Raw genomic sequence first — 27,515 nt, 5'->3', positions numbered from 1 at the left:
CTTTGAAGTTGGACTTTCTGCATTTTAGTGAAGATTGCTTCCTTTCCCCCTTCTTCGCGTGTGGGGCGGCCCTGCTCTCTGCCTGCCCCTCAGAGTGGGCAGTGCATAGCGGCTGCTTGTGGAGGAGAAGAGGCAGCAACTGCCTCATGCCCCATGTAACAGGCTGCAGCCTCTCCTCCTCCTTGCCCTCCATATCTCTGGCAGCTGCTACAAGCTGCCTGGGGGAGAAGGCTGGCAGTGGCAGCCATGGAGAGGCAATGGGATGCTTCCTTGCAGCAGTTGCCACTGCCACTTGGGATAAGCGCTGGCTCACCCTCCTCCCTGAGCTTGAGCACTGGCAGTGGAAAGAGGGACATTCTAGGATTAAATCAGAAGCTGGGATGGCTTTCATAATTCGGGGACAGTCCCTGGAAAATCGGGACACCTGGGGGTATGTATCCCTCTTTTGTCATCTTCCCTACTGAGAGGGGCAATCCTGAAAGACAGCCTATAAATACTACCACCACCAATAGCATTTGGATCACAAGCTCCTCGGGCCGGAATCTCTCTCTTTTGCTTATGTCACTCATAAAGCTCTATGTACACCAACGACACTAAGTAAATGTAATAAATAATGTAGAGCCCTGTGAATGCTTGAATGAATCAATCCCATTGAAATGTAGCAAGATGTTTTTGGCAGCAGATGGGCCCTGTGCGCTGGACTGTAGTGTATGTGCAAATCGACTAGGATAAGCCTAATTTCTAGCCCTTCCTTCTTGGGCTTGTTGTCATGGTGGCCTGCTGGGATATCCGGCCGAACCAGGAATTTTCAGTTCCGTTCCTTCCCTTTCAGGACCTTAACTACCCTTCATTTTGCTTCTGTCTCTGTGTGTTTTGCTTATAGCTTCCTTGCTCCAGGTATGTGTTATAACCATTGCTTTGCCACTCTAACCAAACCCGAAGCTTAAGACAATGGCAATTGAAAGTTACTTCACTTGCATCCCTAGTCCAGGATGCTCCTCTGACCAGTGGGTTTACCATCATTATCTTTTCTATGGAGAACATATATCTATTGCTGCCTTTCTCATCTTCTGGCTCTAATCAGACCAGCTCTGATGGTGGGTCCTGGCAGAAACATTTCTGTCTATTAGAAATAGAAGATTTGTGTTTATGAACAGCATTTCCACATCTTCTCCCGAATGTGTGCATCTTTCTTACGATACTACGATGAGTGTGTGCTGTCTAATGGAGGAATCTGCCTTGGCTTATTTCTCTGGATGAGGATAAGAATTGTCTTGCCAAAACATGGAAATTCCATTTCTCATGCCTTGGTGATCCTGATCAAGAAAACTGGTTATCTGTTGATTCATCTTTTTTCTTTTTATGCTATTTAATACATACATGAATTTCTAGCATTCATGACTAACGTGCATTAATTGCACATGGTGTATTCAAAATTTCTACAATGTCTAGTGTTGCCATATTTCTTTTCCATAGATATAGAGCCTGGGGTTAATAAATCCAGATAATACCGGACACAGTTTCATCGTTTAGCAGTTTAGACATGAAATTTTGTGCCTGTCTACTCAGCTGCAAGCCCCACTGAATTTGATGGGGCTTACTTTGTGTAATAATAATAATAATGTTATTTTTAAAAATTTATATCCCACCCATCTTGCTGGGTTTCCCAGCCACTCTGGATGGCTTACAACATGTATAAAAACACAACAAGCATCAAACATTAAAAAATAAGATATCCTATACGAGAAACCAACCAACCAACCAACCAACCAACCAACCAGTAAATCAATAGAAACCAATAACAATAATAACAATTATAGCAGCAATAATAAACAGTTTACAGCTATACCCAAATTAAAATAACCGCCAACCCCAACTAAACAGTTAACCAACAGCAATCTGACAAAAACAAAACAGAGGAATCAACATTAGAGCCCTTTAAAACATTTTAAAACATTTTAGCCAATTGCCCCAACCCAAGAGTTGTTCCAGCAATGTCCCTCTGGCCTCCCAGAAGCCTCTTTTAGGATGGACACAAAGTGGCTTCAAATCAGTATGAAGGTAAGTACATATATGCATCCATGAATACAAGGAAATAATACAAAAATGAAATTAAAATAACAGCAACAATGTAAATAAAGAAGTACTGTGTATTTTGGGTCTATGGACCATAATAAAGTTGTGTGTTTAAATAAATAAAAATACAGTGCCATGCATTCCAAATTCTAGCATAATAGGATGGTGGGTTTTTACTGTGGCCCTTATTGCTGACATAAAAAATAAGCGAGTGCCAAGTCAAAACAAAATTATTTGATTTTTTTAATACCATGAAGAAATAAATTTTTGAGTCACTATTTCCATGAGGGCTAAATATCACACCTGTAGTCCAATGGTACACATCACAAGTCTCTCTAGTGTTTGGGCAATGTCAATCTGGCTGCAATGAACAAGTGGCCAATTAATTGTTTAACCTTTATTTTTGTTTTTTAAAATACGATTAAATCATTTGATAGACTTAAAATAAATGAAGTTCTGATTGGTAGGCTTGAACCTTGAGAGAGCCTTATTGTACCAGCAGAGGGAGCCTTGAAAGAGCCATAAACCCGAATTCATAGACAATGTACAGGTCTGTACCAGGAGCAGTTCTGAGTTCTGTCACTTTTTCGGTATCAATTGGCAAATTGCTCCTTTTTGAAGTTTTGCATGAATTTATGAGAGAATACTGATTGGCAAGGTTGATTCCCCATGTATATATCCTTAGATGTTTATTTTCCATGGATAATCAATTCAACAAGCACAAGACAGAAATCTATTTATCTGTATGGCCACAATGGAGCCTTAACAAGGAAAAGTCTCCATTGACATGGAATTCTAGGCATCCCTCTGACACAGGGATGCTGTCTTGATTTGATCACCAGCACTTTACATATAGGATCAGGATTTTTTTAAATATATCTGAAATGGAGCCAAGCAATGACTAAAGATCTGTGGCTGATTGAGTCATACCTGTCATACTTTTCTCATTAAAGAAGACACAGCAGTGTGCCAAACTTGTCATTCTTTCCCATGAAAGACAGCTTATTTCATTAGGTGGAGCAGCTGACTGTACATTTAAGTGAATACAGCAATAAAACTGCTAGCACATTTGCAAAGCTAAGCAGTGTCTGGTGTGGTTTCAAAATGGATGGGGGGACCCTGTGTTGAGATTCCTGCACTCTCGGGGTCCCTTCCCATTCTACAATCAGATCTCTTTCCCCCACCCCTCAGACCCTCAGGACACAACTGAGAAAAAAACAACAACTATGGCCACAGCGATCTAGAGATATACAAATGTGCAAAACGGATTGAAGAAAAGATATGTCTTACCCTAATTTCCAGGCTCCAAATGCAAGGTGAGTAATATAGGTCTGGTATTCTCCTTATCGTAGGAGTGGAAATGCTCTGACTCTGTCACACCTGTGATGAGCCCCTCCCCCCGCACCCCATTAGCCACTTTGAGTTCTGTGTAATGTATAAAAATGAGAATGTTAACTGAGCTTTGATCTAAATGGTGCATCCTTGACTGGATTAGGCTGCGTAGTTTTCTCCTACAATTAGGTTCATAGACCAACATCAGAATGATTGTCTAAGGAAAGGCATATAGGGAATCAAGAGCTCAAAAGTCAGTATGAACTCCAAATATTAGGGAAATGTTGACTGCAGCTTTACTGCTGCTATAGTCCCTCTCCATAGGTATAGTAATACTTAAAAATTCATGGGCTACTTAAAAGTGATAGAATTGTAGAGTTGCAATGCAATCATCACAGCCAAAGAATCCATGATAGATGGCCATCCAACCTCTGCTTAAAACCTTCCAAGGAATGAAAACCCATCACCTTCCAAAGGAGTCCATTCCACTGTTGAGCAGCTCTTCTGCCAGAAAGTTCTTGCTGATGTTTAGTCAAAATCTTCTTTCTTGTAACTTGAAGCCATTGGTTTGGGTCCTAGCCTCCAGAGCAGGAGTAAACAAGTCAGCTCATCTTGACTTCCTGTTGGTGGATTATGGCTGCAACTCTGTACCTACTTCCATGGAAGCAAAACACACCGTGGGCTTACTTCTAAAAAGACATGTACAGGATTGCACTGTGTGCCTATCTCCTCCAGATATTTATCTATCATATAGAATCATTCATAGCATTTTTGGGAAAATCACACTTAAGATCATCTCTGTTAAGTCGTCGTCAATTACAGCAACTATTCCCATTGCTTCCCTTTTATTGAAAATGTTTTAAAGATGAACTTTCCCTCAATCAACTACCCTGAGGCATTTTTAAATGCCACAACTGCTCTCAATAATGTCACCTAATTTAATAAAAAAGGGATACAAATTAGACAGTCACAGAAAGACTAAAGTCTCTAAGCAGCCTGCTCATATAATTAAGAACCAACCTAGTTGAGATGAACTTAGAAGCACTCAGAATTTTTATAGAGGACTCTGAGGTTTGAGAAACTTTAGATAATCTTTCCTTGCATGTGTTAGTGTGCTAAGATAATTTTAGACTGTGGACTTTGATGATCTTACCTCTCTTTCGATAGCAAGTATTGTGTCATAAGCCAACCCTGCTCCACTGAGGCACAGCAGCCCTTTCATTAGAACTTTGTATCAGGTGGCATGTGCCACACAGTGGTGGTAGCCTCCTGGCTGTTTTCCCTGAACCCCCAGGCATTGTGATCATATACCCCCTAAACTTGCCTGCTCCCCACAGGTGCAGTGGAAAGTGAAGTAAAAGTCAACTGCCAGTCAGGTTAGCTTCTGTACATAGGTGGAGGTGCCATCTTGCCCTGTACCTCTCTGCCTTTAAAACTCTATGAGTCATTTTCTCCCTGTAGTAAACTAACTTTATTAGACACAATAGTAATATCTATTCAGATTTTTCCTAAATACCTCCTTTGTACTCTATGGCCACAATCCTGTGTATATTTAGCTGGGAGTAAGCCACAGTGAACTCGGTGAGTTTTAATTCTGTATAAAACTCGTAATAAATACTGGTCTACAAGTACAATTGATCTGCAGGTGTCCAATGAATGTATTTCAGAAATGATATAGACTGAAATACATGGATGGTCAGGCTCACATTCATTGCTTTTCAGATCTTAATGCTGAGATTATTGACTGAACAGCTCAGAACTGGCAAGTGTTAATATTATCCCACCTGATTGGTTCATGAAAATATATCTTGGAAGCTCAGTATCAATAGTCTATTAAAAGTTTGCTGCTAATATTTACTACTCAGTGTTTTACTCTGAAGTTGGGGGTGCCTGTAGCTCAGAGAGAGAACACATGCTTTTCATGCAAAGGCCCTCGGTTCAATTGACAGCATCCCCTGGTAAGACTGGGAGGGAATGCTGCTTAAAACCCCAGAGAGCTACTGCCAGTCAGTGTCAACAGTACTGAAGTAGATGGACCAATGGTCCGATTTGGTATAAAGCAGCTTCCTATGTTCCTGAACTTTTAGTAACTTTCTTTTCATCAATATGACTAGTGGTGTATATTTATTCTGCAAATGTCCAATCTTATTCAGCTCTGTAAGACGCCAAGAGATGTGTTGTTGCCCACAGGCAGGAAAACTGTTAAACTCTTCCTAAGGGAGCAGATTGATGAAAGCAAGAAGGCTAAAGCCACAGGTGAAAAGACAGCGCAGTAGGAGGAAATGTCATTGTGAAGATATACCGCATTTGTCAGTATTTTAAATCATGTGGCCTGCAAGCACTTCAGTTGTATTTGGAGATATGTATGGGAATGCTTCACTCTGGAAAACAGGATCATTTTCAGGTCTTTCACAATTCGTACAGTTTATAAACTCAGATCATATTTGTACAATTACTTACTTCTGTTTAACGACCCTGTAACATTTAACGATCTATTCTGTTCTCCCATATAAGTGAAATTGTGATTTCTTAAATGAAAAGTACATATTGCCAAGTTGTATGTTTTTAATGTTTCATATACTGATAAGTCCTTCTTTTTCCAAGATGCAGAAAACGTTGATATTTCTACAACATTCCAATTAATGTGACCTTCATGTAGAAAATAAATGGGACATATATTCTTGAACATAACAAATGTATGAGCAGGATACACAGTACTGAGTGTCTTCTACCAGCACAGCAAATGCTACTCTGAAGGAGCAGGAAAGTACATCAAACCTCTTTACTCCTGATAATATTCTCTGTGAAAGGAGCTGGTGCTATTTCTTGTTCATTCAACTGCAACCTGAAGTTTCCTTCTCAGCTAAGGACTGTTGCAGTAGCATGCATCCTAACGTTCATAAAATATATAAAAACTCTCAACTGTTTTTATTATTTAATGATCAGCCCCAGACACCATGGCCTGGTCTGCACTGTAAGCTCTTCAGCACAGGAGTCTGCTTTTTTCTTTAAACTTTCTGTTCTTTATTCTGCAGACTCTTGTCTTGAAGAGTTTACAGTGCAGACCAGGCCCTGGTGTCTGGGGCTGACAGCAGTTGAAGGTGAACAACATCTGTAAGGCTACAGGTCCTTCATCCCTGCTGTAGCCTGTAATGAGTTTAATGTGGTTGTGGAAGCCAAAGGAAGGTGAGACAAACATAACAAACCAATGGAGACATGGGAAGAGCCAGGGTAACACAGAATGTGCGTTACAAACGGTAGTTACATGCTATAAGAAAGGAGCATGCACTCTTTTCCTTGTGAAGTAAGCAGGTTGTAGGGGGTGCCTTTCTTAAACACTTAACTAGTGCTATCAACTGTTTTGCTTCCAAGCCAGGCGGTCCTTAAGAGCTGCACAAATTACTAGCAAGCTCTTTGGTCTGGCCAGGCAAGAACCCAATCAGTACCTTCCTATTCCTTCTCCTGAAAAGTATGAATTAGGCAAGGGTGGACTTTGGTCTTTCAAATTTCAGCGACGCCCTGTATGAGGCCAAAATTCGGAAGGCCCTTGCCTCTTGCCTTCTGCTCTGCAACCATGTCAGAGTTGTGGCACCTTGTGGCACATACTGTCTCTGATCAATCAGCAAGAGCATAGTTTCTTTTAAAGTCACTCAAGTTGGTTTCCATCACTTCCTCCTGTGGGACAAATTATGTTATGTTTTGTTCTAAGCGGGTGATGACAGACAAGGGGGAAAGCAAGTGACCCATAAGATAGAGGCCTGAGCTTTTGAAATTGCATCTATATGCCCTGGATGCAATACCTAGTGCACTGTTTAACTCAGGGAGGTAACTTTTAAGAGGTGCCCTTGAGGAAATATCTGTGTTTTCTTCCTAGGTGGATTAACCCAGGGCAACCACTATCTTGTGGATTTATGCAAAGCTCAGACTACATGCATCAGTCACCTTGCCATTATGGAAGGCCAGAGTCCTTGGCAGTTAAAGTGTTTCTCAAGCAGAAAAGTCTGGAGCTTTGGATTCTGTTACCTATGTCTTTGGGTTTCATCTTTTCACTTGGGGATTAGGACTGAGGGGTTTAAAACAAGGCTTCAGGGAAGCAACCTTCAACCTTTGTCTTCCAGAGAGATTGATTAGCAATACTGCTTTGTAGGTTTTTGTTTGCTTTTTCACCACTACATAATGACACAACAGGCTTCTTCTTCTTCCTCTTCCTCTTCCTCTTCCTCTTTTCTTTGGTAGTTTAGTATTACCTTTCTCTTTTTGTGCATGGTAACTAGTGACTTGCAATAACTGTGTAAAGATTTAATTAGAGTACTTCCTGTAACTTCAAGAGAATTGGTACGTCTATATACAGCCATTCACACCTCTTCTCTGATTTCTGCAAGATATGTCTGGTCCTCCTTCCCTCATTTGTTGGCATATTCATCCTCCATTGTTTTACTCCTATGGTTTTCCAGCTGTCTGGTGGTAACAAGTTCATGCGTGTGATATGAGCCAATAGCTTCTGTTACTCCTACCAGTTTTACTGCTTCCAGTGTGAGACAATATGTTTCTAGTTTCTAACCTCAGTAGGGATTTTGAATTTCTTTGGAAAGCATAACATTCATTTCACAAGTCTTTTATTCGTAGTCTAGCATCTATCTGACTCCAGACCTCTCTCGTTTTATTTTCAACCTTTCACTGTAGCCTGGTGCAATGTTTCTGATGGATCCTGGAAGGGTTTTGGCAAAGCAAAGGCTTTCATTTTAACTCATCATTTCAGCAGTCCCCTTATTTGTTGTGTGCATTTGTTGCATGTGTTTGGCAACATAATAACTCCCTTGAACACTAAAATGTGGGAGTGAAACTGTGGGTGCACATGGTCAATTCTACACAATTCTACACTCAAATACCACCTGGATCCTTCCCTCTCCTTTTCAAAGACAAGAAGAAAAATGAAAAAAGATATTATAAAGTGATATCTGCCTTGAAGATTGGAACGTTATACTGCACATAGGACATGACACAGTTTCAAGTTTGAATCCCAGTTTGGCCTCACACCCATTACAAAGAACCAGGAAATATGTAAAACACTCTGACTGATACTTAATGAGTTCCTTGAATGAACATGAGGCATTTTTTTATTTCATTGATCACCCCACTTGTTGCAGCTCCTTTGTTACATACCTTTCCAATCTGGAAGCTCTCCCATCATTCAGGAGCAGCCTTTCAAGGGGGACAAGGGGCTGCAGTAGTAGTAGAAAGATAGGCAGACCAACTGTATGAGCATAGTTCTGCTCATGTTTGTCTGGCTCCAACTCAATGTAAAACTCCCTTGAGCACTTAGATATCATAATGAAATTTGGTATGCACGTTTATGTGACCCTATCTTTGGAAAGACTGCTCAGTGTAGGCAATTCAATGGTAGATAGAACAGTTGTATGACTTTGTTCATTATCATCATAGTAGTTTAGGAATCTTTTTACACTACCTTCAAGAGGCAGTTGCACCCTAAAAGGTGCGAGTAAGTAAGTAAATAAAAAGAACACCATCCTTTATTTGAAATTTGAATATGGATTTAGCCACCACACCCATTTATAAGAGGCCTTGGAATGGCATCAAATGCAGAAAATGCGATACAATGCTTATGGAGTGAAATATTGGAATAAGAGTTGGTGGGTGGGTGTGTATTTGAAATCTTCCGTTTGAAATTCAAAGGGACACTGCCTCCCCTCCCGCCAGTCCTCAGTGTCAAGAAGGGAGGGGAAATATGCAGCATATACTTCTTTTTATATTTATTATATAAAATTATTATATATTTATACATATTTATGATAATTTTTGTTATTGTATTTTTAATGGGTGCTATTCAACATTAGTCACAGTCAGAAAAGGCTCATTGACTTAAGTCAATTTGAAGTCTATTCATTTCAGTGGGTCTACTCTGAGGATGACTTACACTGAATATCACTCACCATTTATATTTTTTTATGCAAAATAGTCCAAAGAAACATGATGCATTCATTTTACAGTTCAAGTATGGACTCTACTTGAACCTCTGTGTGCATTTTAAAGGAGGCCAGGAAAGAAATTATCTTCTTAAAAATGTTTTTTGTTTTTGTTTTAAATGCGATATCTGAAGTGAGACCTCTTCAGCATTGACCTTTGCTAGTTTAAACCTCTTTTCTTCACTTGTAACAACATTGGCCATGTAATTATTTTCCTATTTCCTGGTCAAGTGAGCTGCTCCAGCTTTATTGCTCCTTCAGAATGTCAAACAAAAACCTCTTGTCGTTTTTCCCAGTTCAGATTGTCACAATCTAGGCTTTCATCTGAATTTACCATTGACGATGACACAAGTTTTGTGACACAAGTTAGCTGCTTTCCTCTTTTCTGTAGAAGCCAACGTACACAGGGCAACCCAAATCAATAGAGCATAGTCTGCAAAAGTTTATTGTGGCCTTGTTCTTCCGCCATGCAGCATGGATTGCAGTGTCATTTCTTATTTATTTCCATTCCCTGGCCTCAATACTTTTTCAAAAACAAGAACACCATAATAATGTAAGCAGTTTTATGGAGCATTTCAATGCACAGCCATTGTAACGTGGTTTTGTATTGCAATAGAGTATGTCAAGGCAGAATATGAAAAATGTTCCATTTTGGAAGTTTTTATTCATTTTTATCATTTTTCTTCAAAATTGCGTGAAGATTTATGGAGGTAGATACACTTGGCTATATGCACTTAAATTCACAATGGGTAAAAAATGTGCTATTCCACCAATCCAATAAATCCCTTGGTGCTAATAACTAGGTCATCAGCCTCATAGGTAAGCACAAGAGAAAATTATGTGCCTATGCACAAAACCACAAGCAGCTGTTAAACTCTATGGCTCTTTCAATGCTGCTAAGACAGTAGTTTTGAATTAATTGCCATATCTGTACTTGCAGATCATGGGGACTGTAACCAGATCTTGAAAATTGAATGGCAGACATTGTATGTCAGTGAAAGTATCTATTGCGTTGGTGTCTTCCATGCTCTTCCCATCTTGTGTCAGAATCACTGGTGTGAAAGCTATATATCCCCAACCAAGAAGGTTATTCTGAACTTTGCAGTCGTATACTGATGTAGCATTCAACTTGACATTTCCCAGGAAGAGTGGAAAACTGATCTCTAAAGGCAAATACATTGAAGAGAGAGTTTTGGCACCATAAAAGAGAAGCTTACCCTCCCTGCTCTTTTTGAAGTTCCCCACTACAAAAATGCTTTGAAAGGGTTCCAGCACCTGGGAGAACTCTCACAGGTGGTGACTGTGCCAAACTCTCCTAGATCACAATGGCCAAAACATTAATCTCATAATTCTTACCTGCTCCAAGGAAAAAGAAACTTAACAATGGAACTTGAAGAGCCAAGTTCAAGGTAGCAGAGGAAATATGAAGATCTATAAATATCCACCTCCCCAAATCTAATTACTCCAATCCTAATGGGAGCAGAGACTTAATTGAATGGCACAAGATAAATCTCATGTGGTAGGGTCTATGCACATTCTGCATTTGATAGCAATATCAGTAATATTTTCTTCTAAATGTATTCCAATGACATACTCAGCTGGCATTATGCTTATTCTCAACCACTGAATAAAAGAGACAAAGCAATGGTAGGTGAGATGTTACCCAGTATTTAGGTTGTCGGGTAGAATGCAATGGAAAACACTAGATCTGCAGTAGTTCATGAGTTAACTTCTTAAAGCGTTATGAACAAGACATCAGATTAACTTTATCAGGAAGAAACTTCATAGGAAATTTGCATAGAATTGTTCTGCCGCATGCACCCTATATTTATATCATAAATATTGCTTCAGCAACAAGCAAACTCAGACTGCACTTTAAATAGCTCAATCTGGGTAGTTAAAACAAAAGCAAAATTGTTTTGTTTTTTTAAAGCATAACAATCAAAACAGTTAAAAGCATCTAAAACAGCACATCTTCACTTCAGGAGAAAGCTTGCCTAAATGGCTTTGTCTCCAGGAGCTGTTGTCTGATACAAACCAAATATTGGGGTGCTGAACTCTATTTTGTCTCTGCCTGTACTCAGATATTTCATGTCATACTAGACTGAGGTTCAAGTAACCGTTTCAGATTTGTTTTATCTGAAAGCTGTAGCCATTTCTAAAATATCCATTTACACCCATGTTTATGAACCTATAAATAAAGCTGCTTGCAAAGTATCCAAATGATGCCACATTTTGGCAGTTTGGAATACCTCATAAATGCTTTTTATTAACCATGCTTAATTTTATATGGATCTCTAAATTGTGTAAGGTGTAAATGTCACTGTCCTTTGAATATTTATATACCTTCTGGGTTCTAAATATGGACACAAAAGTGCTATCAGGCAAGAAAAAGAGCAAATTTGTGACAAAGAAGAGGAGTTTAAAGTTTGCAGAAGAAAGTGAGAGGACACAATTTATTTCAGGCAGAGGAGGAATGTATGCTAGATGCTAGTTATTGCAACAGGTGAATGATTGCTTTTTATTCCAATCAACACTTCAAAAAACTTCTCTTAAGCTTTCTACACAAATAAAATCTGTATAGCAGAGAAGAGAGGCACGGAACCCTATCACTTGCAAATTGGAATGCACATCGGTTAAGTCATAACTCATTTCTCCGGCTTTCTACTTTGGATGATTTCTTGGAAATTACTAAATTGTTTGCTTTGATTTTAAAGAAATGCTTTCCATTTCAGCTCTTGGCGAGTTCTTTTTAGGGGGAGAGGGCAAGCAGTTAAATGAGAAAATAAGAGCTGAAACAAACATGTGGAATATGTATTTTCCAGTCCCTGTTTCTTTCAGCTTGTGCACAGAATAATGCTTCAGCTTTTATATTTATACCAATAATCCTTTTGTAGTGTTGGGGGGGGGGTGTTATGTGTTTGCTGTGTTTTTTTCCTGTTTTCATTGTGTATTTTGTGATTTTATCTTGTAATCTTATGCTGTGAACCATCCTGAGATCTACAGATGAAGGGCGGTATAAATAATATAGGCAGTGTCAATTTGCCACAACACACAAGGCATTCTTTAGATGATTGATAACCTGAAAGAAGAAGAAAAAACCAAAAACCAATAAAACAAACTTTTCTTTCATATTCCCTTTATAAATCCACAGGTATATCCTGATGAGATTCTGTTTCATTCAGTCCTTTCATATATAACTCTAAATCTTAGATTTATCCAACAGTAAAAAAGAGTAATTATTTTAAACCATGAGCACACTTATTGTACAAAGATATAAATATATTTATGTGGAACGTAGGGTCTTCCTATATGTAATAAGGATGGTTTTAAAAAGCGTAAGGAACTACTGGGTGAGACTGCATGGTCAGAAATACACAAAGAGAAGGGAGTCCAAGATGGATAGGAGTTTCTTTTTTTTTTTTATAAAAGGTGAAATATTGAGGGGACAGATGCAGACAATTCTAATAAGAAAGAAAAGTGGGAAGTATCTAAAGGACTGCTTCTCCCCATATGAACCCACACAGACCCTGCAATCTGAGGAGATTTCACCCCTCCCATACCCAAGAATCTCCTGATGATCTCCTGATGGTCTCTGCTGACTCTCCAGAGAGGAGGAGGCGTGTCCTGCCTATCTACTTATTCTGCCCAGCAACATATCTATCTCTGTGTGTGTGAGTGAGAGACAGTCAGTCAGTGTATCGGAGAAAGTGAGAGTGTTAGAGATTCTAGAGATAAGATTGCTGCTAAGTGCAGCTGCAGACTCTCAGTGTAGCATTGATTTATGCTTAGAATATTCAGCTCTGTATATAGTTTTGTATCATAGTTGTAGTTACAGAATAAAAGGAAGATATTCTACAGAGCTGCTCTCCGACTGGTTTATACTCTGCAAGACTCTGCAAAACTCTGCTGCGCAACGACTGTATTATTGAGACAGTGAATCCGGTGCTCTCAGCTCTGAGCTGTGAGTCCACAGCACTGTGACCTATTCCTGTGAGAAGGAGGTCTCTGGCGGTGCTTCCCAGCTCGCCTAGCCCAGTCGGGGTTGAGGTGCATGAGTCCAGTTGGTGCACTGGCTCTCCAGGGCGATGCTGACACAATCATCATCTGCGACCCTTCTTTGTGTGCCTCCTCTGCAAGACATCCTAAAGCAGCAACATGAGAACAGGCCATTTCTGCAATGCCTCCCAGTTTGTGGAATGCTCTCTCCTGAAGGCTTGCCTGACTCCTTCATTACACTTCTTTAAGGATTTGGTACTAAACGTATCAAAACTAATCACAATACCTGAGGATTTTCAATCCTGTATTAATATTGTCCAGGGAGAGCACCAGTTTCAGAAAAGCAAACATCTAGATGTTAGATTCCACCATCTCAAAGATTACGTACAACAGAAGTTTATCAAGTTACAAAACTCCAACAGACAACATGGTGGTGAATCTTTTGACTAAACCTCTCGCCGAGGGAAAACATAGCAAACTAGCAATGCAGCTCAGACTGAGTGTGTAACCTTGTGATACCCAAGGGGGAGTGTTGGCATTCATACAAAGTGTTGTGGTTACCAAGCAGTTAACACACTGCATTAGGTAGGTATGCTGACTCAGGAAGTATAAGAGCATCATGAGTGGTCAGGAGTTGGCCAGTTAGTCTGCAACTAGTTAGTATGAAGTATTATGATGCCTCTTGTGTGAGCCAGTGTGCTTGTGATTTCTGGATGCTTGTATTATAAGAAGACTGCATTATGTACCTTGATGAACCACCCAAGACTGCAACAGGAAGAAGGTTTGGCCCCTGAGCGTTTCCTGAGAGTACTTTCCATTGTTCACAATCTTTTACAAGACCTGAGTAGGCTTAGCCTGGAGAAAAGAAAGTTAAGGAAATATGTGATAGTACTCTTCAAACAGCTGTAGGGCTGTCATACAGAATGTGGAACAGATTTGTTCTCTCTTGCTCCAGATCACGGGACTGGAACCAATGCATAGGAATTGCAGAGAAACAGATTTCAGATAAACTTCAAAATGGTAAGAGGTGCTTGAGAGGGGACTTGATCAACCTATTTTGCTGGAGGCTGGATAGTCTTATGTCAGGTATGGTGTAGTTGCATCCCACATTGAACTAGGGGTTAGACTACATGGCTTCCAAGATGCCTTCCAGCTCATTGAATCTACTGTTCCCTAGACAAGCATTTGGCTTTAAGGCAAGGCAGTTTATTCCATGAAACCACAGCCTGTTATAAAATTCTTAACCCTGAGAATCTTAGATATCAGTGGCACAATCCTTTCAAAGTAATTGAAATTGGTTGTCGGGATTGTGCCCCGAGTTCTGATCCCTTAAGTACGTGAAGCTAGGCTTGAAAGCCTATAGACATTGCCCATTGAAAAATCAGAAGCTACGAGAAATAGAAGCAACATTCTCAGTGGGTCAGAGAGAGCTTACAGTAGCTTGCATTGTGCTCTGTGTGACTCATACAAGTGGAATAATGTTATAGCACTTATGTGGACTAATAGAATATAGCAGATGATATTTTGAAAAGCAAATACTGCAGTTTGTTATGTTAAAGCAAAAGGTTTGCCAACGTGACACTAGCAAACTGAGCTCCCGGAATTTCCTATTTTAATCTGGTAAAATAGTGCCAGCTAATTGAAAGGCTCTTTTGGCTCTAACAACATAATAAGAACAAATTGGACAAGAATCTTGCACATGAATACGAATAGGGAATCTGATATTGAGCAGACTGGGAAAGGTGACACTGTTTACTGAGATTTCTAACAAAGTGCCATTTTGGAAATGACAGCTGCAGACTCTGCAGGGGATTCTGCTGGTTTCTTTGTCTTATGCCAGCATTGTGGCTCCCAAAGAGGATTAGAATGAAACAGGAGCAGTCTCCAAAGATGCAAGGCCATGTCTTTCAAGTGTGTGCATCAGAAAAAGATCAAAGCTTTAATAGTCATTGAGTTGTTAATTAACTTACCATCTCGCCTCTCTCAAGCATGCCTAATAGGATATTTGTTTATTGGAAATCAAATAGTGAACATGTCTGTATATATTGATACAGAGAAATATGATTAGGGTCTTGTCTCTCCTGAAGGGCAGCTGGTGCCTCCACAAAATGAAAGTGCAATGCTTCCACCAAAGCCATTCCCAATACACCTTATCACAGCCTCACCACAAGTTCAATCCCTGGTGTCTCTTAGGAGGGCTGGGAAAGCCTCCATCTGAAACACTGGAGAGCTGCTGCCTGAGGTAAAATATCCCCAAAATATATAACTTTGACATTTCTATTGTGGGGTGTGTGTGTGTGTAGATAATCTTTATGAATTTCATTGTGCTTATAGACACTGGCTTGGAGTGAGCCGAACTCCACTCAAAAGGTGCTCCCATTTGTGGTGGCAGTGGTGAGGTGATTTTTGTCCTAGTTCCCCTTCTACTGTCCACTCTGAAAAATTGATCCGGAAGCGTGGAAAAACTACCTGGAACAATGCTGGAGGTGGTACAGGAGACTGTCAGGGCAAGGGGATAAAAATATGCATGCACGCATGCACGCGTGCGCACACACACACACACACACAAACATACATACATACATACATACATACATACATACACACCTTTTACCATGGGAGCATCAACTGAATCAAAGGTCCTGCAAAAAGAAATCCAATGTGCCTTTTTATTATTATTTACCTTTTGTGATCAAATAGCTCATTATATTTCTCCTCAAGTCTCCCTCTCTCCCTCTCCATCTCTCTAAATGAGAGTTCTCTTCTGCCTCCTCAAATGACATAATATGAAGCTGAGAGTGAAAGTGTAGCCGAAGTGTTTGAGAGAAAATTAGAGATCAGCTTCCTAGAAGCATTTTCCTTGGCAAATTAAATTTTCATTGGGGTTACTTGCTATGTTAGAAGAATGAAAAATGGAGAATTCTTTCCTCCCCTCCCCCCCACAAAACCCTCCAATAAACCTCAGGGATGACCTGGCTCATTTGTAAAAGCTCTCCACTTAAAATGATTAAATGCCTAGCAAAGCTCTATTGACTGCAACTTTATAGTTCCCAATTTGAACTTAGAAGACTCTATTTCTCTTCTACCTATCTACCTTAATAGTTAGGGGGTAACTCCATGAGACTGTATTTGTGCATGTGGGTGCATGTATGAGCATACACACATGTATATTCAGACAGAGAGAGAGAGAGAGAGAGAGAGAGAGAGAGAGAGAGAAAGAAAGAGGAAGTCCCACAGACTTAGCTATATATATGGATGACTGTGATGGGAACATGTTATTCAGTCTATGTTGCAAAATACAGTGGTACCTCAGGTTACTTATGCTTCAGGTTACAGACGCTTCAGGTTATAGACTCCGTTAACCCAGAAATAGTACCTCGGGTTAAGAACTTTGCTTCAGGATGAGACCAGAAATTGTGCTCCCGCAGCATGGCAGCAGCAGGAGGCCCCATTAGCTAAAGTGCTTCAGGTTAAGAACAGTTTCAGGTTAAGAACGGACCTCTGGAATGAATTAAGTACTTAACCCGAGGTACCACTGTATAGAATTGCTGCATACATATGCAGTGAATGCAGAAGTTTAAGCATTGTTATGTACTATGCACAAAAAATTATACCCAGAACAAACTTATTTGGTCTCTGAGGTGCTACTGGACAATTTTTAAAAAAAATTTAGACTGCATCAGACCAACACAGCTATCTACCTGAATGTGAGTTCAAAGTTTACTTTCAGGGCCAAAATGATACTTAAGCAATCAGATCAGACCCTCCAAGTATCCCTATTTTCCATGAAATGTCCTGGATTTACAGAAGCTGTCCTGGCTTCTGATTTGATCCAGGAATGTTCCACTTTTCCTTAGGTCATCCCTATTTTCATTGGAGAAATGTTGCAGTGTTTGTAAAATAGCTTTGCAGCTTGAATCACCAAACGTACTGTTTGCAATGGTAACATGGTTAGTGAAAATAAGATTGTACGCAAGCTTACCAAATCCACATTTCTTGGAGTAGCACCTTACACATATCTTGTCTCTTACCTCTGATAGAGACAGGCTCATGACCAGAGGTGTACACTTTACTGTTGCCACATAAAGAGTGAGGAGTGAGATTGAGAATCTGGTGGGTTGGAATGAAGGCCTAGAATGCAGCATGCATTCTCAAGTGCAAATGACATGGATTTGGGCCTTATGGGGGCAGAAACGTATTAATATTTAGAAAATGGTGAAGAAAGGGATAAGTGGAATGAACAGAATACTAATAATTACCTATTCTGGAGTGGTGGGAGGGAGAAGGAAGGAGGTGGATTTTCTGAATTTCACCATGAAGGCCTGGGGTTGCACCAGTATAATGGGGTTCTCAAAGCAGTTAGGCATAGGTTGCCTGGATATATGTCACTATCTACCTCTGTGTTTGCAGACTGAGGCAGGCCTATTATTCATCCATCCAGTACTTTTCCAGTACAGATATCCTGATGGGAAACAGCGGGTTAAAAATAAAGAAAGCTTATGGGAGAGCTAGCAGCTTGTGTTCCGTTAGAGTTCCTAACTAACTTGAAAAAAACAAACATGGAAAAGAGGAAAAAGAGTGGAGTAAGAGATTGTAGGGAAGGATCCAGCTGGGGTTGAAGTGATAGGTGGAGGCTTCACAAGGTTCAGCACACTTGAGAAGTTCTTGAGACAGCTTGGGTAGGGAAGACTGAACAACAAGGTCCCTTGGGGACATTCAGTTAAGGACTTGGCTTCCTAACAGGAAGCGTTGCCTGAGATAAGATTATGAGGCTAAGAGAGGGAAAGGATACCTCAAAAACAGTGTTATGTAATCAACAAAGTGTCCCTAGCCATCTGATTGGTTGGTCTAAGGGGACAATGGTGAGGGTCATGAGCCTATCAAGAAAGTGTTCCCATGTTCATGTTTGGACTTGAGTGACAGAAATGTCCTTTGTGCAGAATGACGCTAAAATAACTTAACCTTAAAGGATATAAATGAGCATTGACTAAGTTATTGGTAAAGCAGTGCCAGTTCAGAAGAAGGCTTTTGTTCTTGCCAGGGGTGATTAATGACTGAACAGAAGCTCGTGCCTGTATTAGCAACTGGCCAATGGCTCAGATACCTAATTAGACAGTTCTTGCAGCTCTCAATCCCATGATAAGTTTTTCTTTCTTTCTATGAGGTCATCTAGCATATGCCCATGTTTACTTTCTCTGCCAAGCTTGCAAAAAGCCCACATTCATTGTACAGTAACCTGCAGAGTGAAGCTATAGGAATCAATGAGTTCTAGGGCATGTGTAGAGTGCAAGCTGGACTGAATATCTCAGTATTCATTAATAATAATCATACCTTTCTAAGCTCAATCCTCTTCTGGGCTTCTCGGTTAGGCTTTCTCAACCGCTGCCATGTGTAATTTTGTATAATTCAATGAGAAGCTAAAATCTAATTGCTTATAACCAGAGCATAGGCTGTGAACTAGTAATTTAAGACATGTAAAATTGTATTTCCATGTCAGAATATGAGGAAGAGAATATGAGTAATGATCCTTTTGCTTAATTAACTGGAGTTACTTTAAGCTTTTTAAGTTTACAAACCGAATAAGCTTCTTTACTGTGCACAAGTAGGTACCCAGAGATAAAAAAATAAAGGCTTATTAACCTTTTTATGCTTCAGGGCTAGCTATCTGAGTGCTTTGAGACAAACAATAAATCTGATCAGAGACTGAACCTTATTTTTACAAAGAGCAGACAGTGAGTCTGAGCTGTTTCTCAAGTATGGGATGGTGGAGGAATCCATTTTAAATATATATGGAATTTAGTAGTTCTGATCTGATTTAAGGGCCATAGTTCAGTGGCAGAGCATCTGCCTTGCATGCAGAAGGTCACAAGTTCAATCCCTGGCACCTCAAGGTTGGGCTGGGAAAGACTCCCTATCTGAAAGCCTGGAGAGTCACTGTCAGTCAGTGTAGATAATACTATGAAAGATGGACCATTGGTCTGACTCAGAACAATCAGCTTCCTATGTTCCTGTATTCCAATAATTGAGCTTTGCCCACATTGGACCACCTCTTGCACTGAGTGCCCACATACGTCTGAGCCACTTGTGCATTGTTCCTGTTTTGTTTTTTAAAATTGAATGGGTAAGCTCAATATTGAGATTTTCAGAAAATTCTAACTCCCTTTCAACTGTTCTTACTTCAGGCTGCAGGTAGGGCTTGCATAATGAAATGTTCATTCAAATAGACACACCTGCAAATCTAAAACTATGTGTCAAGTAGAAAGCTAAAGCCCTTTCCCTTGACACACTGTTCTCCCAATGCAGGGATTATTATTATTTTTTAGAGAAGTATTCAATCAAATGAATCCTCATCTACTGTCTGGAATATACATAGGAAGCTGCCTTATATTGAGTAATGGGACTTGTGAGGTCTGGGAGGAGGCTTGTTGTCACTCAACTGGATTTTGCTCAGGGCAGGTGATAAGGGGAGAGACACAACTACTCAGCTGGAGCAAACAGGTGCATCAAATAAGATTAGGAGAAATAAAATAGAAGCAATGCAGAGACACTGTATTTGCTCAACTTTCTCTGTGTATGGACTATGGCTTGGCTTGTTCAGGAACTCCACTGGACTGCAAATTTGGGACTGACCCTCTGGATCTTCTTCAGAAGTGGGAACATGGCCTTAAGGTTTGACTTTGAACGGGTATTTGGTCATTGGACTTTCCCTTCCCTTCCTCTCTTGGGGCTTCTGTCAACAGCACTTTCAGCTTAGACCACACTGCTTGCTGTGTGCACTATCATAGAATCATAGAGTTGGAAGAGACCACAAGGGCCATCGAGTCCAACCCCCTGCCAAGCAGGAAACACCATCAGAGCACTCCTGACATGGTTGTCAAGCCTCTGCTTAAAGACCTCCAAAGTAGGAGACTCCACCACACTCCTTGGCAGCAAATTCCACTGTCGAACAGCTCTTACTGTCAGGAAGTTCTTCCTAATGTTTAGGTGGAATCTTCTTTCTTGTAGTTTGGATCCATTGCTCCGTGTCCGCTTCTCTGGAGCAGCAGAAAACAACCTTTCTCCCTCCTCTATGTGACATCCTTTTATATATTTGAACATGGCTATCATATCACCCCTTAACCTCCTCTTCTCCAGGCTAAACATGCCCAGCTCCCTTAGCCGTTCCTCATAAGGCATCGTTTCCAGGTCTTTGACCATTTTGGTTGCCCTCCTCTGGACACGTTCCAGTTTGTCAGTGTCCTTCTTGAATTGTGGTGCCCAGAACTGGACACAGTACTCCAGGTGAGGTCTGACCAGAGCAGAATACAGTGGCACTATTACTTCCCTTGATCTAGATGCTATACTCCTATTGATGCAGCCCAGAATTGCATTGGCTTTTTTAGCTGCCGCGTCACACTGTTGGCTCATGTCAAGTTTGTGGTCAACCAAGACCAACCAAGACTCCTAGATCCTTTTCACATGTGCTGCTCTCAAGCCAGGTGTCCCCCATCTTGTATTTGTGCCTCTCATTTTTTCCCCCCAAGTGCAATACTTTACATTTCTCCCTGTTAAAATTCATCTTGTTGGTTTTTGCCCAGTTCTCTAATTTGTCAAGGTCGTTTTGAAGTGTGATCCTGTCCTCTGGGGTGTTAGCCACCCCTCCCAGTTTGGTGTCATCTGCAAATTTGATGAGGATGCCCTTGAGTCCATCATCCAAGTCGTTGATAAAGATGTTGAATAAGACCGGGCCCAAGACAGAACCCTGTGGCACCCCACTAGTCACTCTTCTATCATGACTTTGAGCATGCTGGAGTTCAAGACATATGGCCTGTGGAGAATCCAAAGGCCCAGGTAGAGAAGTCTGGAGGACCACATTTGGTTCTTTGGCCTTAGGTTCCTCAATACCCACCCCTGTTTTATTGGATGTGCTTTTGAAAGGTCTCATGGAAACTAAGAGGTTTCTGCTCTAGCAGGAAGAGCTTGGAAAATGCTCGAAGTGTTGTGAATGTCTGGAGAAAATTTCTCCAAAAGTGGAGGGCAAACCACTGTTGCATGTCCTGCTGTGGAAAGAGGAGAAACATTTGTTTCTTTTGCTTTGGTGTGGCCTGCTTGATACAAGTGTTAATGGACAGTTGGCTGTTCCAAACACCTGAAATATGTCACAGTTTCTTCCAGGGTAGTGATTAAGGGTAGTGCCTTGCAGAGTGGATGAGGAAAGGCAGAAAATTACAGGTGTGCAGTTTTGTTTTGGAAGGCCAGGATCTGATGTGAATCAAGTATTGCCTGTGTGTTTATCTCTAATGCTGTAGGTTTGTAAATAAATAAGCAAAAGAGCAGCATAAATCACTGGTTCTTCCTGTTCCAGAAGAAATCTACCCAGTAAAGGTTGCTTGCCATTGTTTAAGGAATACAAAATACTACTTTCCTCTTCCATAGATAAAATAAATGTCAATTGCTTTCTTCTTTGTTAAGTTCTTTCTTGTAAGCTGTTGACTTTTTCTCAATACTCCATTTGGAAGACTGTCCAGGTTCACTTACTCAGTCCCAGAATACACTTGTCCTGGTTCCACTTTGGTCATTCCCCTTACCTAGCATGTAGCTGTGAGTCCCTGGACTACAAAAGCTGAGTCTGCAGAAGAGGTCCAAAGGTTGAGATTGCTGGGAGGACTGCACTCCACTTCGCCTGGTGCAGAATTCACCAGCCAGGTTGCTCACTGAGGCAAGATGGTTTGAGCATATTACATTGATCCTGGGCCCAACTGCACTGGCTGCCAATTAGTTTTGGGGTCCAATACAAAGTGCTCGTTTTCACCTATAAAGCCTTAAATGGTTCAGGACTGCAATACCTCAGTGACCTCCTCTTCCCATATAAAGCAACCCAAACTCTGTGATCATTATCTGAGGATCTTTGTATGTCTCTATGAGAGGTGTGGATGGTGGCAACACACAAACAGGCCTTTTCTGCAGTGGCTCCCCATTTGTGGAATGCTCTCCCTAGGGAGGTTTGTCTGGTGCCTTCATTACACATCTTTAGGTGCCAGGCAAAAGCAATTCTGTATAACCATGCCATTGGCTGATTAATATTGCTATGGCATTTTAATTGTGCTTGTGGGAGGGGGGGTTATTGTTTTGTGTTTAACTCTGTTTTGTGTTTTTATCCTGTATTTTTATGTTGTGGTCTGCCCTGAGATCTTGGGGTGGAGGGTGGTATAATAATAATAGTAATAATAGTAGTAATAATAGCAATCTGAAGGTTTTACTAGAGATTTGTGGATAAAGGCAGTTCTGTTGTGACCCCAAAGAACTATGTTTTACAGCCTTTCTGTTGATCACCTCTGTCAGACTTAAACTCCTTGCATTTTCACTCAGGTATAAACATCCTAATCATTCATTTTTCAAAATCCTGGAAAATGCATGGGTCTGCCTTCAAACTCTAAATGGAAATTAACAAAAGTATATTACTAGTGAGGTGCAAAACCAGAGAAAAACCTGCCCCTCCCCCCGCATTTCTTCTCTGTCCTGCCCTTCACAGAAGCCTGAAAATAGCAATGGATAATGCTGAGACTAAGAGGAAAAATTCCATCTGTAGACTGATGATTTACATACTCTGAATCACCTCATGATGTGACATAAGACAGCACATCATACACTGAGGAAAATTAAAGCTTCTTAAGTAGGCCACAGAGAGCATTGCTGATGATATTCATTTAGTCCTGAACTAGCAAATACTGCCATTCACTGCTGCCACGTCTTGTGTGCCTGGAAGGACAAATCTACCTTTTGGAACCATGTTCTTCTCTCAATTAATTTTTGAAACCAGGTACATACTAAAGAAGCAATGGAGCAGGGGATGACTTATGACTCTGAGCACAAAGAATGCCGTGCTCATCAGTAGAATCGGCAGGTATTAACCTTTATGTCCTGTAAGTTAACCTACAAGGAACAGATTGCTGCACACACACACACACACACCAAAAAAAAATGCAAGCAGAGAGGATTAATTTTTTAAAAAAACACAAATAAGTGCCATATCTTTTATTTAACTGGAAAACCTTTGCCTGGCTTCTTTTTAGAAACACATATACATCAGCCTAGATCTCAGATAATCTATTGACTTTCACATGAATATTTTATAACAAGAACAGATGGTGATGCTGCACCTCCGTACATGTGGGCAGGGGTGGGGGAGAAAAATCTGTTAATTTTCATTATGGCTCATTCTGTTGAAGGGATGCTGCACACTAATGATTCCTCCCCCTGGCTCTTTGCATACACGTCCCTTCTGCAGCTAAAGGGGACTTTCAGAGAACCCAGTCCACTGGGAAGTCTTCTGTGGACTTTATGCATACATTTTCACTGTAGGTTTCAAATAAGATAGGAAGCTGCCCTATACAGTGGTACCTTGGTTTAAGAACAGCTTAGTTTACGAGCAACTTGGATTAAGAACGCTGCAAACCCGGAAGTAGGTGTTTTGGTTTGTGAACTTTGTCTTGGAAGTAGAACATGTACCACTTCCTGTTGAGTGTGTTCAATTTGTAAATTGAGCCCCCCACTGCTGTGGGAAAGCACGCTTTGGTTTAAGAATGCTTTGGTTTAAGAATGGACTTCCGGAACGGATTAAGTTCGTAAACCAAGGTACCACTGTACTGAGTCAAACCACGGGTCCATCTAGCTCACTATTGTCTACACTGATGGGAAGCAGCTCTCCAGGGTTTCATGCAGGGGTCTCTCCCAGCCCTGCCTAAAGATGCTATGGATTGAACCTGATCCCTTCTTTATGTAAAGCAGACACTACCACTGAGTTATGGCCCCTCCATTTAAATAACAGAATGTTGTTGCTAAGATAGGGTCCATATTTATTTGGCACAGGTGCCTCATGGAAGAGAAAATAGCCCAGTTCACGCCTTCAAAAGTCACTAATGTGCAGAAGGAGCAACAGCATATCCACTAACCCCATAATGACCTCTGCATGAATATGGCTATATGCATGTATCAATTTGATTTATTGTGTTTAGCGAGCAACCATTACACACATAAAAACAATAACTAGAATACTGCTAAAGATAGTGGTTTAGATTTCTACTCCCCAGCCTTTACAGGATAAATTGTTTCCCATTACTTCTCTAAGTTTTATTACACAAATTTGTAAAGCCTTGGCAAGGAATTTGGATGTTCTGAGGATATATACCTCTCTACTTCAGACAACTGAAAAACAGGTCTTAGCAAGAGACATCCTTCCCTTCTGCAATCTTAACAATGGGTGGATGTAATTGTTTCTGAGGTCAGAGGGCATTCAAGGAGTACATGAGTTATGTCTTCTATTGACACACAGTTGCAGCTGCAAACATGTAGCATGTCGCCTCTTCCATGCACTCAAAAATCCTGAGCAACCCTGTTTATCAACCTGCTACCTTCCAGATGTTGTTAGACTACAATTTCCATCCGCCTTAGCCAGCATGGCTAAAGGTCAGGAATGATGGTTGTTGTAGTCCAAGTCATTGCTTTTAGTTCCCTTTTTCCTGTTGAGACTCATTTGTCAGGGTGAGGTTAAATGGCCTCTTCAGACATAGTCAACTTGAAAGGCAGTCTAGGATTTCTTGTTCAGTTCATGGCTTTCTATCATGGAGCCGTCACAACTGCCTGCCAGAAAAGGCAAGAGATGGCCCCCGTTGAAGGCAGATCAGCAGACAATGCCTTGCTGAGGAAACCAGTTCCTCAGTGGAGAGGCAAGCAATAGTGGCAGTAACTACCACCAAACCTCCTTATTCTCCCCTTTTAATGGCCCCACTTCCATCCTTATTTGCTGGTCTCTCATTCCCATCATCATTTTAAACCTCAGATTCAGCCATTTCCTCCTAGAGCAATGTACTGGCTGGAGAAAATAGCCTTGTTGCACGTAATTCTAAGCTAAATCATAGCTTAGCACAAATGCATGAAGATGCTGGCTTCAATGAGGTGATTGTCAGTGTTAGAAACTGAGATATGAAAGCTAGGAGCTAAATAGCACCTTAAACCTAGGTTATGGGCATAACAACAGAATGTCTAGGTGCACTTTTTATAGCAAGAAAACAAACTGAAAATGAACGAACAGCAGGTAAAGTCTTATGTTCATTTTTCACATGGTCTAGTCCTCATCTGAAGCCTGCAAAAAACAAAGCCATGCTTCCCCTTCCCAACTCCCTAATATTCTTAAGAGGATCTCTTCTCCAGTCTTCAGAGAGTGACTGGAAGTGGAGAGGCAGAAAAAGGTTCTTTCCTTACACTTTGCAGTTTTAATCAGAAATCTTATGTGCAGTACTGTGCCCAGAGCTCAAAAACTGCTTGTGCTAATGAAATCTCCTGTTGCACAACGCGCCTAGAACAATGGGAGTTTCGAACGCTGGTGATTGTAGATACTTTGCTCATCCCTAGTCCTTTTGGCTCAATGTGGCATGTTAATTAAGTCAAGGTCTAGCTGAGTGTGTCATCCACAGCAAAGCCTCATTAACCACAAGCTGCTATTATTATTATTATTATTATTATTATTATTATTATTATTATTATTAGTAGTAGTAGTAGTAGTAGTAGTATTAGTATTATTATTATTAATGTGATTGGATTTTTTTGTATTTTGGAAACTGGTTAGAAGTCTATTTTGGCAATAAATGATAAATAAATAGGACAACTTACTTCATTCAAAACAATTGCATTTTTTAAAAATGGACCCAATGGAGCCCAGTTGGCCTCTAATATCAGCAAATGCCCCTTGCAGAACTAGGAGCCACAAAATACTTTTTACAAGCTGTATCCAAGGTTTGCTATAAACCATGGTTAAGGAGGAGAGCTTAACCATGAACCTAGGTTTGGATGACATGCTAAGCAAAACCTTGGGTTAGGAGCGAAGTGAGTGTGAGCCAGGAAATTCACATAGGCCTGATAATCCAGAGTTTGTCTCCCTGTAACATGTCAACCAAAACAGTCGGCTTCTGCCTGTATGTGGCTCTTTTCCTTGAAGTTCACTGAGAGTCTTCTTCAGCTGTTGGGATCCCTTGACTTGGATTTCTCTTTGGGACTCAGAAAGGTGAGTTGAGCAGGCCATACAGGGTTTTGCAAACAGACGAGAAATAGTGTTTCTCACAGTAAGTTCTCAGACACTGCTTAGTCATGCATCTCATTAATGCCCACAAGCAGACCTGGAACAAACACTCTTCTTCATTCAAGGTTCCCAGCGTGTAAGACATGAATAGGCAGAGTCATATTTTTAAAGGTAACCTGCTTTTAGGGACGTAAGTGACTTCTCAGTACCACAAGTGTCACCTATTCCATTCCTGTTTCCATGGCATTTCACACTTGAAAGAATAAGCACTTCTAGCACAACATTATAATGTCTGCTTCGAAGAAAGCCCCACTAGATAAATATGTATAAGACTGTAGTCACTTCCTGTTAATTGTGGACCATCTGTGGACTTCTAACGTGTTTGTGAATATTCTGTTTGGTTTTGCAGAAGCACAACCACAAAATACTCCCCAAACGTAGGATGCTCAAAACAGTGACAGCACCAGAAAGAAAATGGGAGAGGGCATAGAAGGGGCAAAGTATATTTCCAGGTGGGTGAGCTATTCTCTGTAGGGGAGTATATGTTAATGACAGTGTTCAGCAATGAGGGGGGCTCTTGGGGGGCATTTGCTGTTCTGTCCCCCTCTGGTGCCATGCATGGCACCAAGAATTCATTGCAGAAACTGGTTTCTTCTACCATGTGAAGTGCTGTTTTATGGAAGGTGTATTTAACAGAGAAACAGTTTTGAGTCTATTCCACATAAGCACCATTTCTATCCCTTTTAAGTTTTAACCAAAGGGCTTTAATCTATTAAGTTATATAACGTTAGAGCCTAAGCTGTCTAAATATAGTTTAATTCATTAGTTTACATCTCTGAGAACCGGATCCTTACGGAGGTGTGCAGACACATCCAGAATATGCTGTCTATTACTTCTTTGGTTTAATAAGCCATTAACTAACAGTAGATGTGTCTTGTCTGGATTTAGTTATGGCTTATTAGCTTTAAAGCAGTCTATTTACTGCCTTGAAGCAGCTGTTCAGGATGGCCATGGTTGCATCTGGATTCAATAAAAAAAGAGGTAGAACTTAGTGCCATCTGCATATTGAA

The 27,515-nt window shown here is 40.6% G+C and overlaps 1 long non-coding RNA gene across 2 annotated transcripts in view; it reads left to right on the top strand.

The window, feature by feature from the left end:
* Positions 1–27,515, top strand: part of LOC308586297 — a 136,044-nt gene that overhangs the window by 27,239 nt on the left and 81,290 nt on the right. The gene's annotated exons all lie outside the window — the stretch shown is intronic.

Source organism: Podarcis bocagei (genome assembly GCF_964188305.1).
Source record: "Podarcis bocagei genome assembly, chromosome: 4".
In the NCBI taxonomy this organism is placed as follows: domain Eukaryota; kingdom Metazoa; phylum Chordata; class Lepidosauria; order Squamata; family Lacertidae; genus Podarcis; species Podarcis bocagei.
Note: the sequence above shows the minus strand (reverse complement) of the source record. Positions and strands in the feature narration are given on the sequence as shown.